This window comes from Solanum stenotomum, chromosome 5, assembly GCF_019186545.1.
Source record: "Solanum stenotomum isolate F172 chromosome 5, ASM1918654v1, whole genome shotgun sequence".
NCBI classification, from domain to species: Eukaryota; Viridiplantae; Streptophyta; class Magnoliopsida; order Solanales; family Solanaceae; genus Solanum; species Solanum stenotomum.
Window position 1 is genome coordinate 8,763,738 of NC_064286.1, and position 23,020 is coordinate 8,786,757.

Sequence of the window (23,020 nt, forward strand, 5' to 3'; positions counted from 1 at the left end):
AAAAAGTCAATAACAAAAAGAGACCCACACACACACGTACCAAAAAATCTGAAAAAAAAAAAAAAAACTATCCTCTATATATAGGACACATACGTACAAATTAAAAAAAAAAAGAAAAAAGGATAGACACAAAAAGGGCACACACAAATATAAGCATTAATTAAAAGCAATACATACATTGTACTTTCTCACATTGTGATTGAAGATCTGGAAATCAGTTTTCGCGGTTTCAAGTTCGTGGCTCCTGATTATTTGTTCTTTCTTTTCGTTAACTAATTTTCACAAGAGGTAACATTTATTTGTATTTTATTTTTTGCATAATTTTATGTCATTATTGTGCAAGAATTAATTTCAATATATTGAAGTTGTTCAGATTTCGTATGTGTTTAATCTGTTAATATTATTAATATTGTGTACTGAAATATATTCGAACATGCGATATGACATGTGAGTATTTCTTACATGCTTACGAGTCCATTCCTCGCTCTTTTTCCTTAATTAATTATCAAAGTTTTTATGTTTGTGTCTTACTAATTTGAATGAATTCTTTATTTGATCGTATTTAGAAAAGTATTAAGTTATGTTTTATGCTATAATATGTGTGTTGTCTTGATATTTAGGGTTCTAACAAAAATAATAATAATAAACTTGTTAGGATGAGAAGAAGAAAACGAATTGAATTAAAATAGATAAAAAAAGAAATTAAAACAAAATGTACATAATGTCAAAAAAAAATATATAAAAAAAGAACAACGAAAAAAAAAAATAAACAAAAGAAAAAAAGGAACAAAAACATAGTACAACAAAAAATTAAAAATAAAAAGCAAAGAAGAAAAACAGAATGTAAATAAAAAATTAAATAAAAAAAAATAATGAAACAGAACGTTAAAAAACAAAACAAAAAAAAACATACGGAGAACAAAAAAAAATAAAAAAATAAGAAGAGAGAAGTAGAATGAAAGAAAAAATAATATAAAATTAATAAAACAAAATGTGCAAAAAAAAAAAAGGTGCAAAAGTTATCTAAAACAAAGTGTCCTGTTATTCTATATGACAGGTAGATAATATTAGTTTAAATTTAGTATAAATACTAAAGATTTTTTTTTATTTTTTATCTTTTCTCTTAAAAAGGGCCTTTTTATGAGTTCATTAATTTATGACATTAGATTTGGGGGTAATAACTTGCAAATAATAAAATTCGCCTCATTGTTTAAGCGAAAATATTTGTTAAATGAGATATAGTCACTAATTATTAGTTAAAGTGTACTCTTAATGTATTTGTTGTTTTATTATGCTTTCATAAAAAAAAAATTAAATTATAAATTAATTACGCTCTGTTTTGTTAATGCTTGGAAACACTATTGTTGCTCTTACTTTATTTGTTTATATTTTGTTATGCTTCACTGAAAATTAATAATTATATTAAAAATTTGTAAATTAATAACACTCTGTTTAGTTAATGACTGAAAGTAAATTTATGCTTTAATAAATTAAGGTTTAATTAATTGAATTTAATATTTTGTGGGGGAGGTGATAAGTGACATATAGAAAAGGTTTTGGTCACTTTAACATTTTGACGTCGACATTCGCTTTTAGATTGTTTTAACATAATAATAGGTATATATTAGGATCTATTATACATTGGATGAGTACAAACGTAATTAAATTTATCTCAATTAAGAATGTGGTTCCACATCTTTTTGAGATACTGAAGAAACTCAAGGATGCGGTTACGCACCTTGGACAAATTCAAGGATGCGGTTGCGCACCTTGACCAAATTATTTTAATAATTAACTTTCATTAATTTGAATCAAGAGGCTTCTAGGTTATTAATATTGTAAGAATAAGTTTGTTTTAGTGTTATAATGAATAATACATCTAAATGTTGTCTTCATATCATAGCGCAAGTTGTTTGTCAATTTTATTCATTTTCCTTAATATGTATATGGTATCTTTAACATGATAGGTGTGCGTTTGTTTATTATTTTTATCATCACTTGTTCAATAAATATAAACAATAAAGAAGAATTGGATTAAACATGATAAAGGATATATTTGTTGTAAAACTTCATATTTGTTTTTTTTTTAATTTTTTTTTTTTGTTAAAGATCGTATAGCTTTGTTAAATTTTTTTAGTCAAGCTTTAAGATGTGTCGAACTACAAACGAGTTAAGACACATAGTAAAGCAAATTCCAATAAAAATGTGATTCCACATCTTTATGGAAATATTTAAAGATGAGTATAATAATAATAATAATAATAATAATAATAATAATAATAATAATAATAAGTTTCAATTAAGAATGTGGTTACACATCTTTTTTTGAAACGCTTAAAAGAAATCTAAGGATGCAGTTATGCACCTTGGACCAATTATTTTAATCGTCAAATTTGTTAAATTCAAACCAAGAGGTGTAAATTGAGATTATGAGATGTGATGAACTCGAGAGGGGAAGACAGTTATGTCTCCAAATGTCAAGATCGAGAATGCAGTTATGCATCCGGTTTAAGACTAATAAAAATTCAACAATTAAAAAATAAGCAAACCATGGCATATAGACACAAATTATCCAAAAACATATCAAGATAAGTACAAGTCAATAAAAGCGACCGTGCTAGAACCACGGGACTTGAGGGATGCCTAATACTTTCCCCTCGGTCAACAGAATTCCTTACCCGAATTTTTGGTTCGCAGACCAAATAAAGAGTCATTTCCTTATGATTAGGGATTAAACAAAAGGTGACTTGGAACACCATAACTCAATTCCAAGTGGCGACTCCGAAAAAATTAAAACAATCCCTAATCCATAACGTCACTTAAATTGGAAAAACCCTCCAGCCTTGCGCGAAAAAGGGGTGTGACAATGTTGGCTAAAGGGAAGATCTAATCATACAAGCAAGGCTATCTATAGAGAGGGACCTGGTCCTCCATAGGTTAGTATCACTTTATGCTACATAGTTTTCTGTCAACCGTCACTGCCACGCGTCCTTCCCCTATTTATTGTGTTAGTTTCATACGTCTTTTCACTTTAAATCTAAGCATCGCTACTATTTAGGGACTCGATACCCTTTTTAAATACAACCTCTTGAGTGAATCCAAAAATCCTAAATTCTTTCTATTTTTCCTTGAATTCACTCTTCGTTCTTCAAATTGTCTCTCCTCTCGCAACTAAAATGCCCAACTCATCTTTTTCTTTGAAAATCCCTGTCTCCCAAGAAATTGAAACTCCCAGTTCATTCAATTTCTCAATTCCTCCCCCAAAAGAATCTTCGTCCACACTAGTTTGTGGGGTTGGTGAGACTGTTTAATCTGTCACACCACACACTGGAGTGTTGGTGTCTCCTCCTCTCAACCCTGGGGAAATCTCAAAATTCCGAGGCCCATTCAATTGTGAAGCCCACTCTTGAGACACCCATTGAAGAGTCAGAAGTTGTGTCTAGAACTGTGTCATCTACCATGTCTGAGTGTCTATTTGAAGGGGACTTCCTTGAGGGCAAGGGTCCAGAGTCCAACATTCTAGGAGCAGCAGAGGAATTGGTGGTCGTACAAAGTTTGGCCTCTCTCAGAGGAGATGTTCAACCAACTCTGTTGGAACAAAAGTTGAGATCACCGGAATAGGTCCCTCACAGTGTTCAACCAGTGGTCGACCAAACACCTAAATCATTCGATGTTCACAGTGAAGAAGAAGAGGAAGAAGAAACTCCCTTAGTGTGGCGTAGAAGAGGGGTTCGTGGTGCTAACTCTTCGACTATGGTTGTTCCAGATCTAGAAGTAGTTGATGTTGTACCTGAGACTAAACTCGACAATGAGCCTACTGAGTCTGAAAGAAAAAGAAAAAGGAAAGTCAAGGGAAATATGGTAGATTCTCACACCAAAGGAGACAAGAAAAGATACAACCCGAAGAGAGGTTCAAAAAATGATGGAAAGTGCCATAGAGGCAAATAAAATCTAAATAGAAAGAAACCGAAGAAGAAAAAGGGACGATCTTGTGCTTGAGAAACCTACTTCAACACATCTACATATTGAGTCAAGTGAGACCGAATCTGATGACATTGTTAGGGTTGTGGCTAAAATAAAGAAGGAAACAGAGGTTGAACGGGTCAAAGGTAAAAAGGGTCATAAGTCAGTGAAGAAATCTCTGGTGAAGAAGGACATTGTGATAAAAAAGGGTCCTGTAAAATCAAAATGGGTAAAGGGACCAGGTCCTCTTGTACAGAATACAGTGGAGGAAAGAGTGTTGACCAGGGAAGAACGTATTGCATAAATGGAGAAACAAAAGGTGTTGAATGAAAGAGTATTCTATCCAGAAATTCTTACAGAATTTGGTATGTCTACTCTTTTTGATTTTGTATCTCTGCAAAGCTGGGATCACTTATTTGAAGCTCTAACACCTTACTTGCATGAACCAGAGGTGCGTGAATTCTATTACAAGATGGAGCTTCTAAGTGATGGAGGGATCAAGACAACAATGCGAGGGGTTAAAGTCTCTCTGGATGAAGAAATCTTGGTCATCATTTTGAGTGTACCTATGGAAGGGATCCGGTCCGTTGAAGCATGCAAACCCTCTAATGAGTTTGCCCAACAGGCCACCAAATGTGGGGATATCAAACATGCAGGCCTGCCTAAGAAATTCCTAAGAGGAGAGTAATAGTTTATGTTTGAGTTCATCAACAAGGTCTTGGTACCAAGAACTGAGAAGTGAATTGTAGCATTTGCTGTTGATTTGTTCCTTAAGGAAAAATTGGATGAAATTGAGGCCATTAGTCTTCCTTCAATAATGCTCGAACACATGCACAGGGTGATGACTTAGAAGACCGCCAAACATGGCATTTCTTATGGATATCTGCTAAACTATGTGTTCAAACATTTTGAAGTACCTCTTGGAAGAGGAGTACCTGGTACTGTCAAGGAAATGTTTTCTGCTGTAACCCTCTTGGAGTGTGAATGTGTTGAGGGAAAGGCAAAGGGTACGTCTCATGCATTAGATCTTCTCGAACAACAAGCATCTCTCAAACGAGAGTTGACTGATAATGCTAAGGAGGTTGAGATTGCACAACTTAAGGCTCAGTTGCAGAGGACCATTTCCAAGGACCTGGTACTAGTTCTGTGGATGAGAAGGAGGTTGAAAAGTTGAGAGATGAGAATGAGCAGCTACTGAAGACACTGCATCACTCAGTGAGGAAGTCCAAGCTCTTAACAAGCAAATCATTCAAGCTCAGGTCGATGGAAATGAGCGCATGACTTTGCTGATGAGATCCCTCACTCCTCTTTCCCCTCCATCCTAAATGTGTCATGTCTCTATGTCATCCAGTCTTTCTATCTAACTCTAGGGGCAAAGTGTACTATTTTGGCTGACTTTTGTGGTCAGCTCAGTGATCTAATGATATTGTCTCTTTGTGCCTTGTCTCGTATGCTTTTATCTTCTATGTTTCTGCTTAGTTGTGCATGTATTGTGTGGCCTATAGCCCTGAATTCCTAATGTTTTGCATGCAGCCTGCGTATGTTTACTGCTACTCCTTTTCAATGATGTCAAAATGGGGAATTTGATTGTTAAACTGATGTGAAATTAGAGTTTAGTGGAAAAGAGAAGAGGGGATATGGATGGGAATACTATTGAAAGGGGGAACTAATCAAACAGGGGAAATACTGCTGATAGGGGCAACTAATGTAATTTGAATGAATGTTAAAATCATGTGAGGTAGCGTAAAGTTTGTTTGTCACCATCAAAAAGGTGAGAAATGATAAGCCTTACTGTTTCCAGATGTTTTGATGATCTCCTCACAAATGCAGGGACCCGGTCCTCTGCAGAGTATGCTCGTCCAGGTCTATGTGCTATACAGCTGGAAAGATGTCGCGTTAGAGGTTGGTGAGGTCGTCAATGTACCACTTCAATCAGAATGGATGAGGTTGTTTATCCCAACGGTTAATAACTCTTTATGGTTGATATATTCAACATGACAACAACAAATCACTTATTCATTCAAAGAGAGAATATTCAAGCTTCAACAAAACAACTAGGGACCTCATAGACTGACGACTTGCTTCTTGAACTTGCCGTTCATTTTGATTGCTTGTATTTGTGCTTACATTGTAGGATTTGTTTCACTTTTGTTAGAAACATTTCAAACCTTGGGTGAATCACTGTAAGAGCTTAGTTGAGAGGAACTTTGTGTCTTACGTTAAAAGTCTATATTAATCAGTTGGTTTAGTATAGTGGGCAATGCAAGCATTGCTTTGGCTCGTTGAGTGATAGTTGTATTACTCAAAATAGAGATTAGGAGGTTAATCTCGTGTGTGTGGTAAACTATGTTTTACTTTTGCTTGAGAAGATTAGTAGAAACAGATTGAAAATCCTGTGAGACGGGTCGTGATTTTACTCCCTTGAGCAAGGAGGTTTCCACGTAAAGTTGTGTGTGCTATCTTTACTTTCAGTATCCTCTTTTGTTTATCTTAATTGTGTTAAGGACCTGGTCCTATCGTAACTAGTTGACGCATACATTCCAACAAGGCGCATTTTCTAGGTTTGTGCATTACATTATGAAACTACTATGTGTGATGTGTTTGGTGTACATCCTATTTAATGAACCATCTTATATGTGGTGTGCAGACATACACAACAAGGATGACTTTGGCTGATGATGTCAATTTAGAAGAATTTGTTATGACTTTGTCTGATGATGTCAATGACTCAGCCCTGCTTCGGTACATATTGCCTTGATATAAGATACACATGACCAAGGATGAATTTTTGGGTGCTAATATCAAGGCAATATGTACCAAAGTTGGATTGCCCGCTTTAAGAGACCAGCGGATGAAGGCGAGACTTGAAAATGGGGAAGTCATTTTGATTTTATTTTCCTGATGTCTAGGCTTATTCTAAAATATGTTTGAAAAAATGACATGTGGAGTAGGCATTGCTTGATTGGTTTGGGATTTGGCCGGAATGATAAATTGGAATAAATATATTTTTGTACCCGATTTTATACGTTAACTGAATTATTATTTTTTGGTCAAATGGCCATTAGGCCTTATTATTATATTAAAATAAAGGAAAGACTTTATAGGCAAAAAAAACTTGGTCCATTCCATAAAGGAACAGACTCAAATGAATGCAGCAAAACGGGAAAGGGGCTTAAGCTAGAAGAGGAAAGGTCACTCAGTAACAAAATTCCTTTATTGGTATTGCAACCAGACCATCGTGAACAGGCTTTCGATGATGGACCCACAATTGCTAGCTTTGGGATGAAGATCACCATCTTTTTCAACAACATAGATACGAGATAGAACTTGCATCTTAGCTAAATCGGGTAAGCTATATCATCTTTATAAGCTTAGAATCTTCGATTGTACCCTCTGACTTCATTGTGAGTTTTCAGACCACCGGATTTTTAATGTCCAAAACCACCTTAAGAAGATGATGTGTTTCAATGTATTGTTAGTCCGAAAAGCTCACAAATCTCCATCATCGTAGGTGTCTCTCTTCGATTCTTTATGCTAGACTCCAAAATCAACTCTCTTGATCAAATCCTCATTGCCTCTCATCAAATAGGTTGAATTCTTAACGGAATTAATACCACCACCAGCGAGAGGAAAAGTAGAGAATTTAATAAAAAAATGTTACGAGTGGTCGTTGAATGAGCACCTATGACTGGAAGAGATGAAAATCTGATTGTTTTGAACCTTTAATTAGTCAATAAATTAGTTTAGGGTTTTCTTAGAGGTAAAAAGACAAAAATGACCCTTTTCAATGTTTTCTCATAGGCTAATTCATCACTGCATTGTATCAGATTACTAAAATGATCATAACTTTTTACTCAAAATTTGGATTGGTGCAAAATTGGTGGCGTTGGAAAGAAGATTCAAATACCTTTAATTTGGTAGGTTATGGGCCACGTAACTTTTATATTCTAAGAGATATGGTCATTTAAAGTTGACTCAAGTAGAATCTTACATCAAAACATAATCGGTAAGGAAACTTTCAACTCAACTTTGTGCTAGGGGTTTTTAGTGACCTTAATTGATATCCAAAATCATTCCCACACTAAAGAGTTTATCTTTGCATATATGAGAAATTTAAGAATAACCCGACAAGACCTTATATGCAAATAAAGAATAGTTCGAGCCTTAGCTTTGAAATTTCCGAGGTGTTACAACATATTGGATCCTTCCACCCTAAAATAGAATCCATTGGGTTCATTCACCCAAAAATAGAAGATATCGGGTTCATCTGCCCTCAAATAGGACATGTTGGGTTAGTATGCCCTCCAATAAGACATTTTAATCTCATCTTTCTCTAATGAGACATCTTGTAATGCTTTAATTATTTATTTATTTTTGAAATATACATTATGCACTGCATGCTATCTTTTAAATTTCTTGAAAAGCATATCTGTCTCTATTGAGACATCTCACAATGCTTTTAATTTTTTTTTTTATGAGCACTGCATGATATATTTTTAAATTTCTTGAACAGCTTATCTATCTCTAATGAGACATTTTAAAATGCTTTAATTATTTATTTATTGCATGCATTTTAAATTTCTTGAAAAATTCAATTACATATATATGTCTCTTTACTAACGAGACTTTGCAGGTGCATAATTTGAAGCAATTTATTTATGATTAAAGAAAATGCAATATATTCGATTAATTCCATTTGGAATATTGATTCAGAAAGGACACATCTTTCTTATGACATTTGTCATAAGATATTTATTTTTATTTCTAACCTTATATTATTTCCTAACAATTTTATCAAGATTTGGCATAAAGCACAATCAACACGCAGCAACAAGAGACACACTGCAACGTGAAACTTTATCTAAGCAGTGAAGTGGGGCAATTTGTTGAGAAAATTTAGCTTTCCAACAAAGGTCAAAGGTCTAATTCGAACTCTGCTCGACTCCAATCTCGAATACTCTCATCGATCACAATACCAGTAACATCACAATTCAACACTGGAGCAACTTTTGTAAGCTTGTGACTACCTTGTTCTCAAAATCCTCTACCTCATAAGTTATCCAATGCTCATATTGTCTCATACTCTCCCAAGGTCGTATTTGTTGGTCGAGACAAAATTGGTTACTTTGTCAACTTCTTTGCCCAAAAACTCTTACACCGTCTGTGGTCAAAGAGGGACAAGTTGTTGATACCCAATTTTGACCCTATTTTCTTCTAATTAATTGTTTTCGAGCTTCTAATTTATTGACGTATCAAATTATCCCTTTTCACAATTATTTTTACTACTACCACTATTTATCTACTTAAATTATATTTTTAATTATCGAAGTTACTATTATCACTTTTTTACACCTCTTTTTTTCTTAAATAATTGATTGTCGTCATTTTATTTCAAGTTTCGCTTTTTATTAAATTAATTATAAGTAGATATTTTGTATCTATATTTTATAGGAAAAATTACCTATATACAAATCTCTTTTTTTTTCATAATTCTCATTATTCCCTATCATTTCAAAAAATTTCTAGAATCAATTATTTTGAGCACAACACAAAATTTCTGGACACGTAACTCCAACTCCCAAACCCATATTTATCACTTCCTAATTTCACTCCACAAATCTCTCCTATTTTTTTTATTCCCATGATCTTTTCAATTAATTTCTTCATTACGTTTATCACTTCATCCTAATTTGAATTTCAAAAGGTTTCTTATGAGGAGATTCATGTTCAGATTTTAGATCATCAAGTTCGCAAGTTGAGAACAAAAGAGGTAGCATCAGACAAAGTTCTTTGGAGGAATAAGTTTGTTGAGGAAGTCACTTGGGAAGTTGAGGAGGATATGAATAAGAGGTACCCACATCTCTTCGAATCCGGAGAAGTTCCAAACTAAGGTACTAATCCTTTTCTTGGTATTTATTTATAAGTTGGCATGTTGTATTTGTATTTTGCTTATTGGGTGTTTGAACTGAATGTTAGATGTTACACCCTTAGTACTAAGAGTAAGCTCATTCGAGGACAAATGTTCCCATGGGGGAGATATTGTAACAACCCGTAACTACAAAGAGCTAGAATTAGAAAGAATGAAAATCTGGAAATTTGACAAAATTAAGTTAAGTATAAGTTGTGGGTCAACTTCAAATGACCATAAATCCTAGCTCAGGATAAGTTAGGTGTGCTACAAGATACCGTAGGAAATATCTTTGAATTATGTTTCCAACACCGCCAATTTTGCTCAGTTTCGAGTTTGTATAAGTGAGATATGTCCATTTGAAGTTGGGTTGTCTAGATAAGGAAAGTCAAAACCGGATTTTAGAAGAGCATTTTTTCACCACCCAATTAATTAATGGATAAATTACCTATATACCGATCTTTTTTTTTCCATAATTTCCATTATTCCCTACCAGTTCTAAAATTTTCCAAAATCCATTGTTTTACTCCCAAACCCCCAAACTGGATACATAAATCCTAACTCCCAAAATCAACATTTATCCCTTCCTTATTTCACTTCACAAATTTCTCCTTATTTTTAGTCACAAAATCTTGGTAGTTATTTTCTCATTTACGTTTGAAATTCAAAATTAGTCTCTTTTCTGTAGGTTAAGAATATTTTTAGACAAAAAAGTTTAAAAAGGATATTTATGAGTCTTTTACCTATTTTTAAAAATACTCCAAAATTTATAAAAAAAATAAAATAAGTGAACTTCAAATTTTCAACACTAAAACGTAAATTAGAAAAAAGAAGAAGTAATAGTAGCAGTTATTATTTGGTAATAATTATTATAATATTTGTAAAGTTTCCATAATTTGAGTTGGTTATGGACTCTAACAACTAATCATTCATTGAAACTGATTAAGATTCTTGTATTATAATTTAATCTTCCCATTGTCTCGTAATAATATTAGTTTCAATTTTACCAAAATTTCATACAGTCTAATATTTTCCTCTTTTTTCTAGTATTTTTCATAATCAAATTTGTTTAATGGATTATGCTTGTTCATGTATCTAATTGATAACATAATTTTTATTTATTGTGATATATTTATAGATACACTTTATTTCAGCTTACATACATCCTTCTTTCACAACCTTATTGTATCAAATACATTATTATCAACTACAAAATGATACATTATGTAAGTTATACATATCTTTCAAGGCAAACAATACAATACTTATCAATTTACATAAGATACATAAATAGTAATGTATCATGCACTGTATTTTTAGATATGATACGTAAATTCAAATTTATACTAAAGGTATCAATTACATAGCAACTACCACACGGTAATGTATAGATCTCAAATATAACATCTTATGAGCAACAATTACTTATTTAATGCATCTAGCATAAATACAATACTTATCAATTTAAACGAGATACATAAATAGTAATGTATCATGCACTAATTTTTTTGAAATGATATGTAAATTCGAATTTATACTAAATGTATCAATTACATAGCAACTACCACACAGTAATGTATTGATCTCAAATCTAACATCTTATGGGCAGCAATTATTTATTTAATGTATCTAATATAAATACAATACTGATCAATTTAAACAAGATACATAAATAGTAAAATGCTAAGTAGCAAAGATATTCATGATGTATCTTCTCAAATATTTAGATAATTTTGAATCAAAATTGAAATCTTCAATAAACTAGGAGAAGAATTTTGAATCTCAAAATTGAAAAGATCTTCGCTGAACTGAGGGAAGAAAGAATCTTGAATCTCAAATTTTTTGATAATCATGAATCAAAATTGAAAGGATCTTCGATGAACTTGAAGATTCAAAAGGATATTGTTTGTCCAACAACAATTCCATCACTTTTTTTATCCTTCAGAACTCACCTCACTTACCCTAAATTTCCACAAAAGTTTTTGAATTAAATCTGAAAGGTTTCTTTGTTGAACGGGGAAAGTAATTTGAAATTTTGAATTTCTTCGTTCTTTTAGGATTTTCATGAAGCAAAAGAGAAATGATGTTCTTACCAATTCCATCGAACAATCCAAAGACAGACTAGAGAAATGGAAGGTTGAGTGGGAGGAAAAGGAGATTCATCTGATGAGTTGCATGAATAAATATGAAGAAGAAAATTCATTAATGGAAAAAGAAATCAACCGGTTATTAAATCTGTTCAAAGATGCTGAGGATCAAGCAAACATAAGCGTATTTTATGGGATTTAATTAATTTTCAGATTTTATTCTCTTTTTAGCGCAACAAGATTTTTCTTGTATTAGAATTAATGTATCCGGAGGGTGAAATAATGTATTCGGATGGTGACTTATGTATCCGGAAGGTACAAATTTTAAGGAATTATTGTAAAAAGAAAAAAAATAGGGATAAGATGTAATTTACTCTTTACACTATGAGATTTATGTAAGTTATACTTAATTAATTTCGTTTTCGGTAATTAAGTTGGGGTCTAAACTGATTGGATTCAGTTTACACTTTTGAAAACTAAGTTAGGGTTTTGAGAGAAGAGAAAAGAAGAGAAAAAAAGGAGAAGAAGCAAGAAGTTGTCAAGTTCTTAAAGATAAGATTGTGGCTTTCGTCAATGAGTGATACCTACGAGGTATGTGAGATCACATAGCGTTGGGTTATTTCACCCACGCGCCAATCATGATTTATTTCAGTGTATTGTCGTTCTTGAAATTAGAGAAATTGAGTTCTTGATGGGTTTTTGTTGAAGTTTCTATTGGGTTGTTGATTGTTGAGTGGTTGAGGAATTATTGATGTAGCTAGTTTCATGATATTAGATGTTGTTTTTTAGTAGATTCTTGCATATCTTGGTTTTGTATTCGAATCTAAGTGTTTGGGGAAAGAACCAATTGAAACTAGTGGTTTTAGAGTTGAAAAACGACCAAGGAAATTCACCAAAAACTAGGGAATAGGGGTGGGGCGCGGCACCACTCGGTGCGCCCCACATCAGAGTCTGAAGTTAGGGCCATGGGACGCCGCGGCAGCCAGCGCGCCCCAAACCAGACTCTATAGTTTCATCTCTGGCTCCCCGCGCCACTCAGAGCACCAGGGACGCCAGGTTCTCTACCCTTTCCCACTTCTTTCCGTACTAGTTCCCTTGAAACGTACCTATTTTTTCTAGTTGATTTCTACACTCTAAGGTACGTTTAAAAAACATGAAGTCATCCATAACATGAGATCATAAGCCTTGAATTCATAGTTCAATTCAAAGAAAGTTAAGAGTCAAGTCAAGAGAAGTTAAGAGTTAAGTGAAGAAGAGTTCTTAGAGTTTTTCAAAGGTCTTTAACAAACGTTTTAACTTTGTTTTAAGACTTGAATTTTGAGTGGAGCAAAGAGTAAAGAGTAAAGATTGAAGTTCATTTCTTCAAAGACTATATGGGGACTATGTATTCCCAAAGAGTCTAAAATGTTTTCACATTTAAACAAGAAAGGAAACTAAGATTTCCAAAGAGCCTTTGAGCTAGTTTTCAGTAAAGAGTAAATGCGTTCACAATTAAGCAAGAGAGGAAACTTTGATTTCCAAGATAGCCTTTGAGCTAAGTTTTGAACAATTATCTCAAACCATAGAAAGAAGTTATGTTTTTAACATAAGAGCTAGTATTATATTTTTGGAGTAGTATTGAGCACCGATATGGGGAGAGTTCAGACAACTCCCAGCCCCCATAAACCATGTAGCCACCATGGGTATAAAAGGGTCATACTTATTAGATGATTCCTTAATGCTTTTAGCATAGACTAGTGGATCCACTTAGTAGTTAGGTTTTATACTCTCAACAAGGTATAGGACGGCCATGGCAGCGTAAGGCAAAACGTTGTATCATCACAATAGCTCTTAAGTGATGGTTGTCGGTTAGAGAAACTCCCACATAAGTATTTTGTATTCTTATATACATAGATTATTTGTATTTTCATATACAAACAAAGTTCATATTGTATCTTTGCATACATACAAAGTTATTATCTAAATTCACAGAGTTATCATTCATGTTTTAAAAAGTTTTCTTTATATTGCACTTGTTTATACTGCTTTATATTGAAATGAGATCAGTTCAGTTGAGACCAGTTTTGTTCTTCCAGTTCCTTTCAAGCTTATGTCTTCTTTAGTATTCTCCTCGCATACTCGTACATTTAATGTATTGATGCCATTTGGCCTGCATCTTTTAATGATGCAGATACAGGTAACCAGGATCAGCATCCAGCACATTGTTGATTCTAGTTGAGCTCTAGAGTTTGTTGGTAAGCCTGCTTTCTTTCGGAGGATCCCCTTTTATTGCTTTTTAGTATTTATGTTCATTAGGATGGCATGGGTCTTGTCTCGACATCCATCTCAGTTATTAGAGGCTTCATAGATAGTCAGTTAGTTCATTTGTTAGTGTTTTATTATTGGCTTATGTTTTGAGACTTGAGTTGTCATCTTTGCTAGTTTGAATGTTTCTTTTAAAACATTCTAAGTTATTTCATAAGTTATTGTTTGAGACTATTTCTTATGTTTTAGTCTTCCACTGAGTAAGTAAGCCAAGCCAAGGGTTCGCTTGGGGCCAACAATGGTTCTCGAGTGTCATTCCTTCCTAGGGTGTAGGCTCGGGGGAGTGACAAACTTGGTATCAGAGCATATAATTCAAGAGTCCTAGGGAGTCTATGAAGCCATATTTGTAGAGTCCTAGTTATCGGTGTGAAGTGCGCCACATCTATAATTAGGAGGCTGCAACACTTAGGAAATTATCTCACTTATTTCATACTCATTTTGTGTTTTAGAGTTTGAACTCTATAAAGTTTCTTCTAATTCTTGCTTGCGCGTGTTTTTCAAATCATGCCTCCACGAAGAGCTGTTAGGGGTCGTTCCGCTAGGAAGAATGTTGAGCCACAGGAACAAGGGGTACCCAATGCACTAGAAGTGCAACCCCAATGAGAGGTCACCAATGCTTAATTCCATGAAGCTATCCGGATGTTAAGTCAAGTTGTGACCAATCAAGTTGGACATGAGGAGAAAGATGAGTTTATTCGTTGTTGGGTTGTCTCGCCTGTCAAGCAAGGAAGCCAAGGCATTTATGATGATAGGGGATATGGGAATATCAAGGCTATTGATCCATGTGCAACAAGTTGAGGAGGACAAGCTATGTGATAGGGAAGAGTTTAAAGAATAAGAGGGATAAGACATCAGGGAATGAGTCTGGGCAGCAAAAGAGTAATGCGAACCGATCTTCCTTCCAACAGAAACAAAAGAGACATGCTCTATCATCTGCTAGTGCACCTGCACCAAAGAACAGAAGTGAGTATAATAGTCAGAATTTCAGAGCTAAACCTTCTTATTTTCAGGGTAGTATGGCACAAGGGGGTAGTAAGTCTCCTGCGTGTGCTAAGTGTGGTAGGAACCACTCAGGGATGTGTCATGATGGCTCCATTGGTTGCTTCAAATGTGGCCAGAATGATCATTTTATGAGAGAGTGTCCGAAGAACAAGCATGGTAATGGTAATGGGGGCAATAGAGCCTAGTCTTCTTCAGTTGCTCCACTAGACAGAGATACACCTAGAGGAGCTGCTTTAGGGGTAGGCGGAGGAGGAAAACGTATGTATACTATCATGAGTCACCAAGAGCAAAATGATTTGCCAAATGTTGTCACTGGTATGATCCAAGTCTTTAACTTTAATATTTATGCTTTGCTAGATCCAGGAGTGAGTTTATCTGTTGTAACTCTGTATGTTATGATGAATTTTAATGTTCTTCCTGAGAAACTTAGTGAACCCTTTAGTGTTTCTGCACCTGTTGGTGAGTGTATTCTAGCAGAGAGAGTCTATCGTGATTGTACTATTTCTGTGAATCACAAGAGCACCATGGTTGATTTTGTTGAGTTAGACATGGTAGATTTTGATGTTATTCTTGGTATAGACTGGCCTCATGCCTGTTATGCCTCAGTTGATTGTAGAACTCAAGTTGTCAAGTTCCAATTTCCAAATGAGCCAGTCTTAGAGTGGAAAAGTAGTTCAATAGTGCCTAAGAGTCATTTTATTTCGTACCTTAAGATAAGAAAGTTAGTTTTCAAGAGGTGTGTCTATCACTTAGTCCGAGTTAATGACTCTAGTGTTGAGATACCACCTATTAAGTCAGTTTCAGTAGTAAAAGAGTTTCCAAAAGTCTTTCCGGATGATTTTCCCAGAGTCCCTCCTGAGAGAGAAATAGACTTCGGTATAGATATTCTTCATGATACTCGTCCTATATCTATTCCTCCATATAGAATGGCACCAGAAGAGTTAAAAGAGTTGAATGAGCAGTTGAAAGACCTCCTAGAGAAGGGGTTTATTCAACCAAGTGTCTCACCTTGGGGCGCTCTGGTCTTGTTTGTGAGGAAGAATGATGGTTCCCTTAGGATGTGTATAGATTACCGTCAGTTGAACAAGGTTACCATCAAGAATAAGTATCTTTTTCCTAGAATTGATGATCTTTTCGATCAGCTTCAAGGTGCCACCTATTTCTCTAAGATATACCTCAGATCTGGCTACCATCAGTTAAGGGTAAGGGAATGTGATATTCCAAAGACAGCTTTCAGGACCTGTTATGGTCATTATGAGTTTCTGGTCATGTCATTTTGTTTAACTAACGTGCCTGCAGCGTTCATGGACCTTATGAATAGAGTGTTCAAGCCTTATTTAGATATGTTTGTTATCATGTTCATTAATGAAATACTAATATATTCAAGGAATAAGTAAGATCATGCTAGTTATCTCAAAATAGTTCTCCAAACTCTAAAGGATAGAGAGTTGTATGCCAAGTTCTCTAAGTGTGAGTTTTGGCTTGAGTCTGTGGCATTCTTAGGCCACATTGTTTCCGGAAAGGGAACTAAGTTGATACTCAGAAAATAGAGGCAGTGCAAAATTGGTCTAGGCCCATATCTCCAATTGATATTAGGAGTTTCTTGGGGTTGGCTGGCTATTATAGAAGGTTCGTAGAGGGGTACTCATCTATTTCGTCCTTTTTGACCAAGTTAACTCAGAAAACAATGAAGTTTCATCGGTCTGAAGCTTGTGAGAAAAGCTTTCTGGAATTGAAAAAAAGGTTGACTACTGCCCCATTGTTGGCCTTACCAGAAGGTACTCAAGGTTTTGTCGTATATTGTGATGCGTCCAGAGTTGGTTTGGGTTGTGTGTTAATGTAGAATGGCAAAGTTATAGTTTATGCCTCCATACAATTGAAAGTTCATGAGAAAAATTACTCAACCCATGATCTAGAATTGGCTACCGTAGTATTTGCTTTAAAATATGGCATTATCATTATGATGTTCATGTGGATGTGTTCACCGATCACAAGAGTCTACAGTATGTTTATAGTTAGAAATAGCTTAATCTCATACAAAGGAGGTGGTTAGAATTACTCAAGAATTATGATATTAATATCCTCTATCACCCAAATAAGGCTAATGTTGTTGTTGATGCCTTGAGCAGGTTGTCTATGGGTAGTACCCCCCATTTTGCGGAAGATAAGAAAGAGCTAGCAAGAGATATGCATAGTCTTGCACGATTAGGAGTTCGCCTAATGGATTCCACAGAAGAGGAGTAGTGGTAATGAATGGGGGCTGAATCATCCTTAGTGTCAGAAGTAAAAGAGAAGAAAGACAAAGATCCCATTTTGCTTGAATTGAAGGCAAATGTTCATAAGCAAAAAGTAATGGCTTTGGAAGAAGGGGGACATGGTGTATTGATCTATCAAGGTAGATTGTTTGTACCAAGGGTGGATGAACTCCAAGAGAGGATCATGGAGGAAGCTCATAGCTCCAGATATTCTGTCCATCCGGGTTCCACAAAAATGTATTGTGACTTGAGGGAAGTATATTGGTGGAATAGTATGAAGAAGGGCATTGCAGAGTTTGTGGCAAAGTTTCCGAATTGTCAACAAATTAAAATCACCAAAGTCCTGGTGGTATGGCTCAGAATATAGAACTTCCGCAATGGAAATCGGAGATGATCAATATGGATTTCATTACTGGGTTGCCACAGTCTCGCAGGCAACATGATTCCATTTGAGTGATTGTCGATAGAACAACAAAGTCAGCCCACTTTTTGCCGGTAAAGACTACCCATTCATCAGAGGACTATGCCAAGTTATACATTCAAGAGGTAGTAAGACTTCATGGAGTTCTGGCCTCCATTATTTCAGACAGAGGTGCACAATTTACTGCACAGTTTTGGAAGTCATTCTAGAAAGTCTTGGGTTCAAAGGTGAACTTAAGTACTGCTTTTCATCCTCAGACAGATGGTCAAGCAGAGCGCACTATTCAGACTTAAGAAGATATGTTGAGGGCCTGTGTGATTGATTTCAAGGGCAATTGGGATGATCACCTAACTCTCATTGAGTTTGCTTACAACAATAGTTACCACTCTAGCATTCATATGGCTCCTTATGAAGCTCTTTATGGGAGAAGATGCAGATCTCCTATTGGATGGTTTGAAGCTGGTGAAGCTGGGTTGATAGGACCAGACTTAGCTCATCAAGCTATGGAGAAAGTAAGTGATTCAAGAGAGGTTAAAAACAGCGCAGAGTCGTCAGAAATTTTACATTGATGTTAGGAGAAGGGATTTAGAGCTTGAAGTAGATGATTGGGTTTACTTAAAAGTTTCACTCATGAAGGGTGTTATGAGGTTTGGTAAGAAGGGGAAGCTTAGTCCCCGGTATATTGTCCCTTACAGAATATCCAAAATGATCATCAATGTAGCTTATGAGTTAGAGCTACCACAATAGTTAGCAGCGGTTCATCCGGTATTTCACATCTCTATGTTAAAAAGGTGCATGGGCGATCCTTCATTGATCATACCAACCGAATATATTGGAATCAAGGATCGCTTATCTTAGGTGGAGATTCTTGTTCAAATTTTAGATCGCCAAGTTCGCAAGTTGAGAACAAAAGAGATAGCATCAGCCAAAGTTCTTTGTAGGAATCAGTTTGTTGAGGAAGCCACTTGAGAAGCTGAGGAGGATATGAAGAAGAGGTACCCACATCTCTTTGAATCCGGAGAAGTTCCAAATTAAGGTACTAATCCTTTTCTTGGTATTTATTTATAAGTTGGCATGCTGTATTTGTATTTTGCTTGTTGGGTGTTTCAATTGAATGTGAGATGTTACGCCCTTAGCCTACTAAGAGTAAGCTCATTCGAGGATGAATGTTCCCAAGGGGGAGATATTGCAACACCCCGTAACTAGAAAGAATCATTTTTGGAAAGAATGAAAATTTGGAAATTTGACAAAATTAAGTCAAGTATGAGTTTTGGGTAAACTTCAAACGACCATAACTCCTAGCTCAAGACAAGTTAGGTGTGCTACAAGACATCGTAGGAAAGATCTTTGAATTATCTTTACAATGTCATCGAGTTGCTCAGTTTCGAGTTCGTATGAGTGAGATATGTCCATTTGAAGTTGGGCTATCTAGATTAGGAAAGTCAAAACTGGATTTTAGAAGGGCATTATGGTCTTTTCACCACCCAATTAATTAATTTCATTTTTGGTAATTAAGTTGGGGTCTAAACTGATTGGATTCAGTTTATGCTTTTGAAACTAAGTTAGGGTTTTGAGAGAAGAAAAAAGAAGAGGAGAAGAAGCACAAAATCGTCAAGTTCTTGAAGCTAAGATGATGGATTTCGTCAAGGGGTTATCCCTAGGAGGTATGTGAGATCAAATAGCGTTGGGTTAGATCACCCACGCACCAATCATGATTTATTTCAACGTATTGTCATTCTTGAAATTAGAAAAATTGAGTTCTTGATGGATTTTTGTTGAAGTTTCTATTGGGTTCTTGATTGTTGAGGAGTTATTGATGTAGTTTCATGAGATTAGAGGTTATTTTTGAGTAGATTCTTGCATATTTTGGTTATGTATTCAAATCTAAGTGTTTGGGGGAAAGAACCAACCGAAACTAGAGGTTTTAGAGTTGAAAAACAACCACGAAAATTTGTCAAAAACTGGGGAATGGTGGTGGAGCGTTGTGCCACTCAGTGAGCCCTACATCAGAGTCTAAATTTAGGGCCCTGTGGCACCGCTCCAGCCAGTGTGCCGCAACCTAGACTCTGTAGTTTCAGCTCTGGCTCCCCGTGCCACTCAGAGCGCCAGGGACGCCAGGTTCTCTACCCTTTCCCACTTCTTTCCGTACTAGTTCCCTTGGAACATACCTATATTTTCTAGTTGATTTACACACTCTAAGGTACGTCTAAATAATATGATATCATCCATAGCATGATATCATGAGCCTTGAATCCATAATTTAATTCAAGGAAATTTAAGAGTCAAGTCAAGAGAAGTTAAAAGTTAAGTCAAGAGGAGTTCTTAGAGTTTTCCAAAGGTCTTTTACAAACATTTTAACTTTATTTTAAGACTTGAGTTTTGAGTTGAACAAAGAGTAAAGAGTAAAGATTGAAGTTCATTTCTTCAAAGACTATATGGGGACTATGTATTCCCAAAGAGTCTAAAATATTTTCACATTTAAACAAGAAAGGAAACTGAGATTTCCAAAGAGCCTTTGAGCTAGTTTTTAGTAAAGAGTAAATGCTTTCACAATTAACCAAGAGAGGAAACTTTGATTTCCAAGATAGCCTTTGGGCTAAGTTTTGAACAATTATCTCAAACCACAGAAAGAAGTTATGTTTTTAAACATAAGAGCTAGTATAATGTTTTAGGAGTAGTATTGAGCACCGATATGGGGGAGAGTTCAGACAACTCTCAGCCCTCATAAACCATGTAGCCACCATGATAGAAAAGGGTCATACTTTTTAAATGATTTCTTAATGCTTCTAGCATAGACTAGTGGATCCACTACGTACTCATGTTCTATACACTCGACTAGGTATAGGACGACCCTGGCAGCGTGAGGCTAAACGTTGTATCATCACAATAGATCTTAAGTGATGGTTGTTGGTTAGATAAACTCCCACATAATTATTTTGTATTCTTATATACATAGATTATTTGTATTTTCATATACAAACAGAGTTTATATTTCATCTTCGCATACATACAAAGTTATTATGGTATTTCTAAATTCAAAGAGTTATCATTCATGTTTTAAAATTGTTTCTTTATATTGCACTTGTTTATACGGCTTTATATTGAAATGAGATTAGTTCGGTTGAGTTGAGTTGAGACCAAGTTTATTCTTCCAGTTCCTTTCAAGCTTATGTCTTGTTTAGTATTCTCGTCACATACTCATACATTCAATGTACTGATGTCATTTGGCATGCATCTTTTAATGATGCAGATACAGATAACCAGGATCAGCATCCAGTGCATCGTAGAATCTAGTTGTGCTCCAGAGTTTGGTGGTGAGTTTCCTTGTTTCTAGAGGATCCCCTTTTATTGCTTTTCAATATTTTAGTTCTTTAGGATGTCGTGGGTCTTGTCCCGACATCTATCTCAGTTATTAGAGGCTTCATAGATAGTCAGTCAGTTAGTTCATTTTTCACTATTTTATTATTGTCTTATGTTTTGAGACTTGAGTTGCAATCTTGGCTAGTTTGAATGTTTTTTAAGGCATTCTAAGTTATTTCATAAGTTCTTGTTTGAGACAATTTCTTGTGTTTAAGTCTTCCGCTGAATAAGTAAGTCAGACGAAGGGTTCGCTTGGGGCCAACAATGGTTCTCGAGTGCCAGTCCAGCCCAGGGTGTAGGTTCGGAGAGTGACATTATATAAACAATGTATCTGGAACATATTAGCTTGTACCAAATTCTTCAAATTTTATATAACTTTACAATGTGAATAAAATATTACCAATCAGAAAATATAGACAAAATTGAAATTGTAACATTTCAATTATTGTATTAGAAATTATTAAGCTAACAATACTTTGTAATGTATATATTTGTAACAGTGAAAAATCTATAAATTCAACTGTTACAATTTGAAAATTATTAATTTGAAACATCACAATATTCTAAATAATAACTTCGTCAACCATCTTTCGGAAAAGAAAGTACAAGTTCTCCGGTTGTGACCTTCTTACCTACAACGCCCACAACAGTTTGTGTTTGTGGTTAGCTTTTGATCTGGAATTTTTTACCTTCTTTTCCTTGGTCGTCCAGGCATCATTTTGTATCTTAGTGGCAAGACAATTTCTTCCAAAATGCATTCTGGAACTGACCAATAGTCCTTATCTTGCATCGAATCATTTATGTTCACTATTGAAGTACCTCAATTTGAATATATTCGAACTTTTCCTAACAGATGTCTTCAATCTCCAACAACAGTCTTCAAAAAAGCACACTAATACACAGTTGTAATTGTACCGAATACATTAAAAAGAAGCATTGTTTCATGTATCATTCAAAAAAAAGTTCAGGATATATTATTATCAGTATTCTTAATGGACCATAAATACACTTAGTGTCTAATAAATATTATTGTCCACAACAAATTATATGTATCAGATACACATCAACTAACTGATATTTTTATATCTTCGTGTCTTAATTACCCATGCCTCTATAATGATACATTACAAAAAATAAAAAGAACAAATTAACATGTACATGATACTTTATAATAATCACACATTGATACACATATAAAAAAATTCAACATATATGCGACAAACTAGTAATGTATCATGTTGTAACTAGAAATGTATCATGACTAATATATTAACAAACACATTCAAAAAAAAATGTGTGTCTTAATTACCCATGCCTTTTATACTGATACATTACAAAAAGTAAGAAGAACGAATTAACATGTTCCTGATACTTTATAATAATCACACATTGATAAAGAGATCTAAAAATCCAACACATATGCGACAAATTAGTAACGTATCAAGTTGTAACTAGCAATGTATCATGACTAACATATTAACAAACACATTCAAAAAACAAAACAAAAAGTGTGTGTCTTAATTACCCACGCCACTATAATGATACATTACAAAAAATAAGAAGAACAAATTAACATGTACCTGATACTTTATAATAACCACACATTGATACATAGATCTAAAAATCCAACACATATGCGGCAAACTAGTAATATATCAAGTCGCAACTAGCAATGTATCATGACTAATATATTAACAAACACATTCAAAAAAGAAAAGAA

At 34.7% G+C, this 23,020-nt stretch overlaps 1 protein-coding gene across 6 annotated transcripts in view; it reads right to left on the reverse strand.

Annotated features, from left to right (window-relative positions):
- LOC125864477 (actin-depolymerizing factor 10-like) overlaps positions 1 to 23,020 on the reverse strand; it is a 616,735-nt gene that overhangs the window by 291,940 nt on the left and 301,775 nt on the right. Inside the window, exon 1 of one of the 6 annotated variants that reach the window (XM_049544497.1) lies at positions 3,823 to 3,827. The exons of the other annotated variants lie outside the window; for them this stretch is intronic. The gene's annotated coding sequence lies outside the window, so the exon portion shown is untranslated. Of the gene's footprint in view, positions 1 to 3,822; positions 3,828 to 23,020 lie in introns of those variants that run through there. 6 annotated transcript variants of the gene reach the window in all.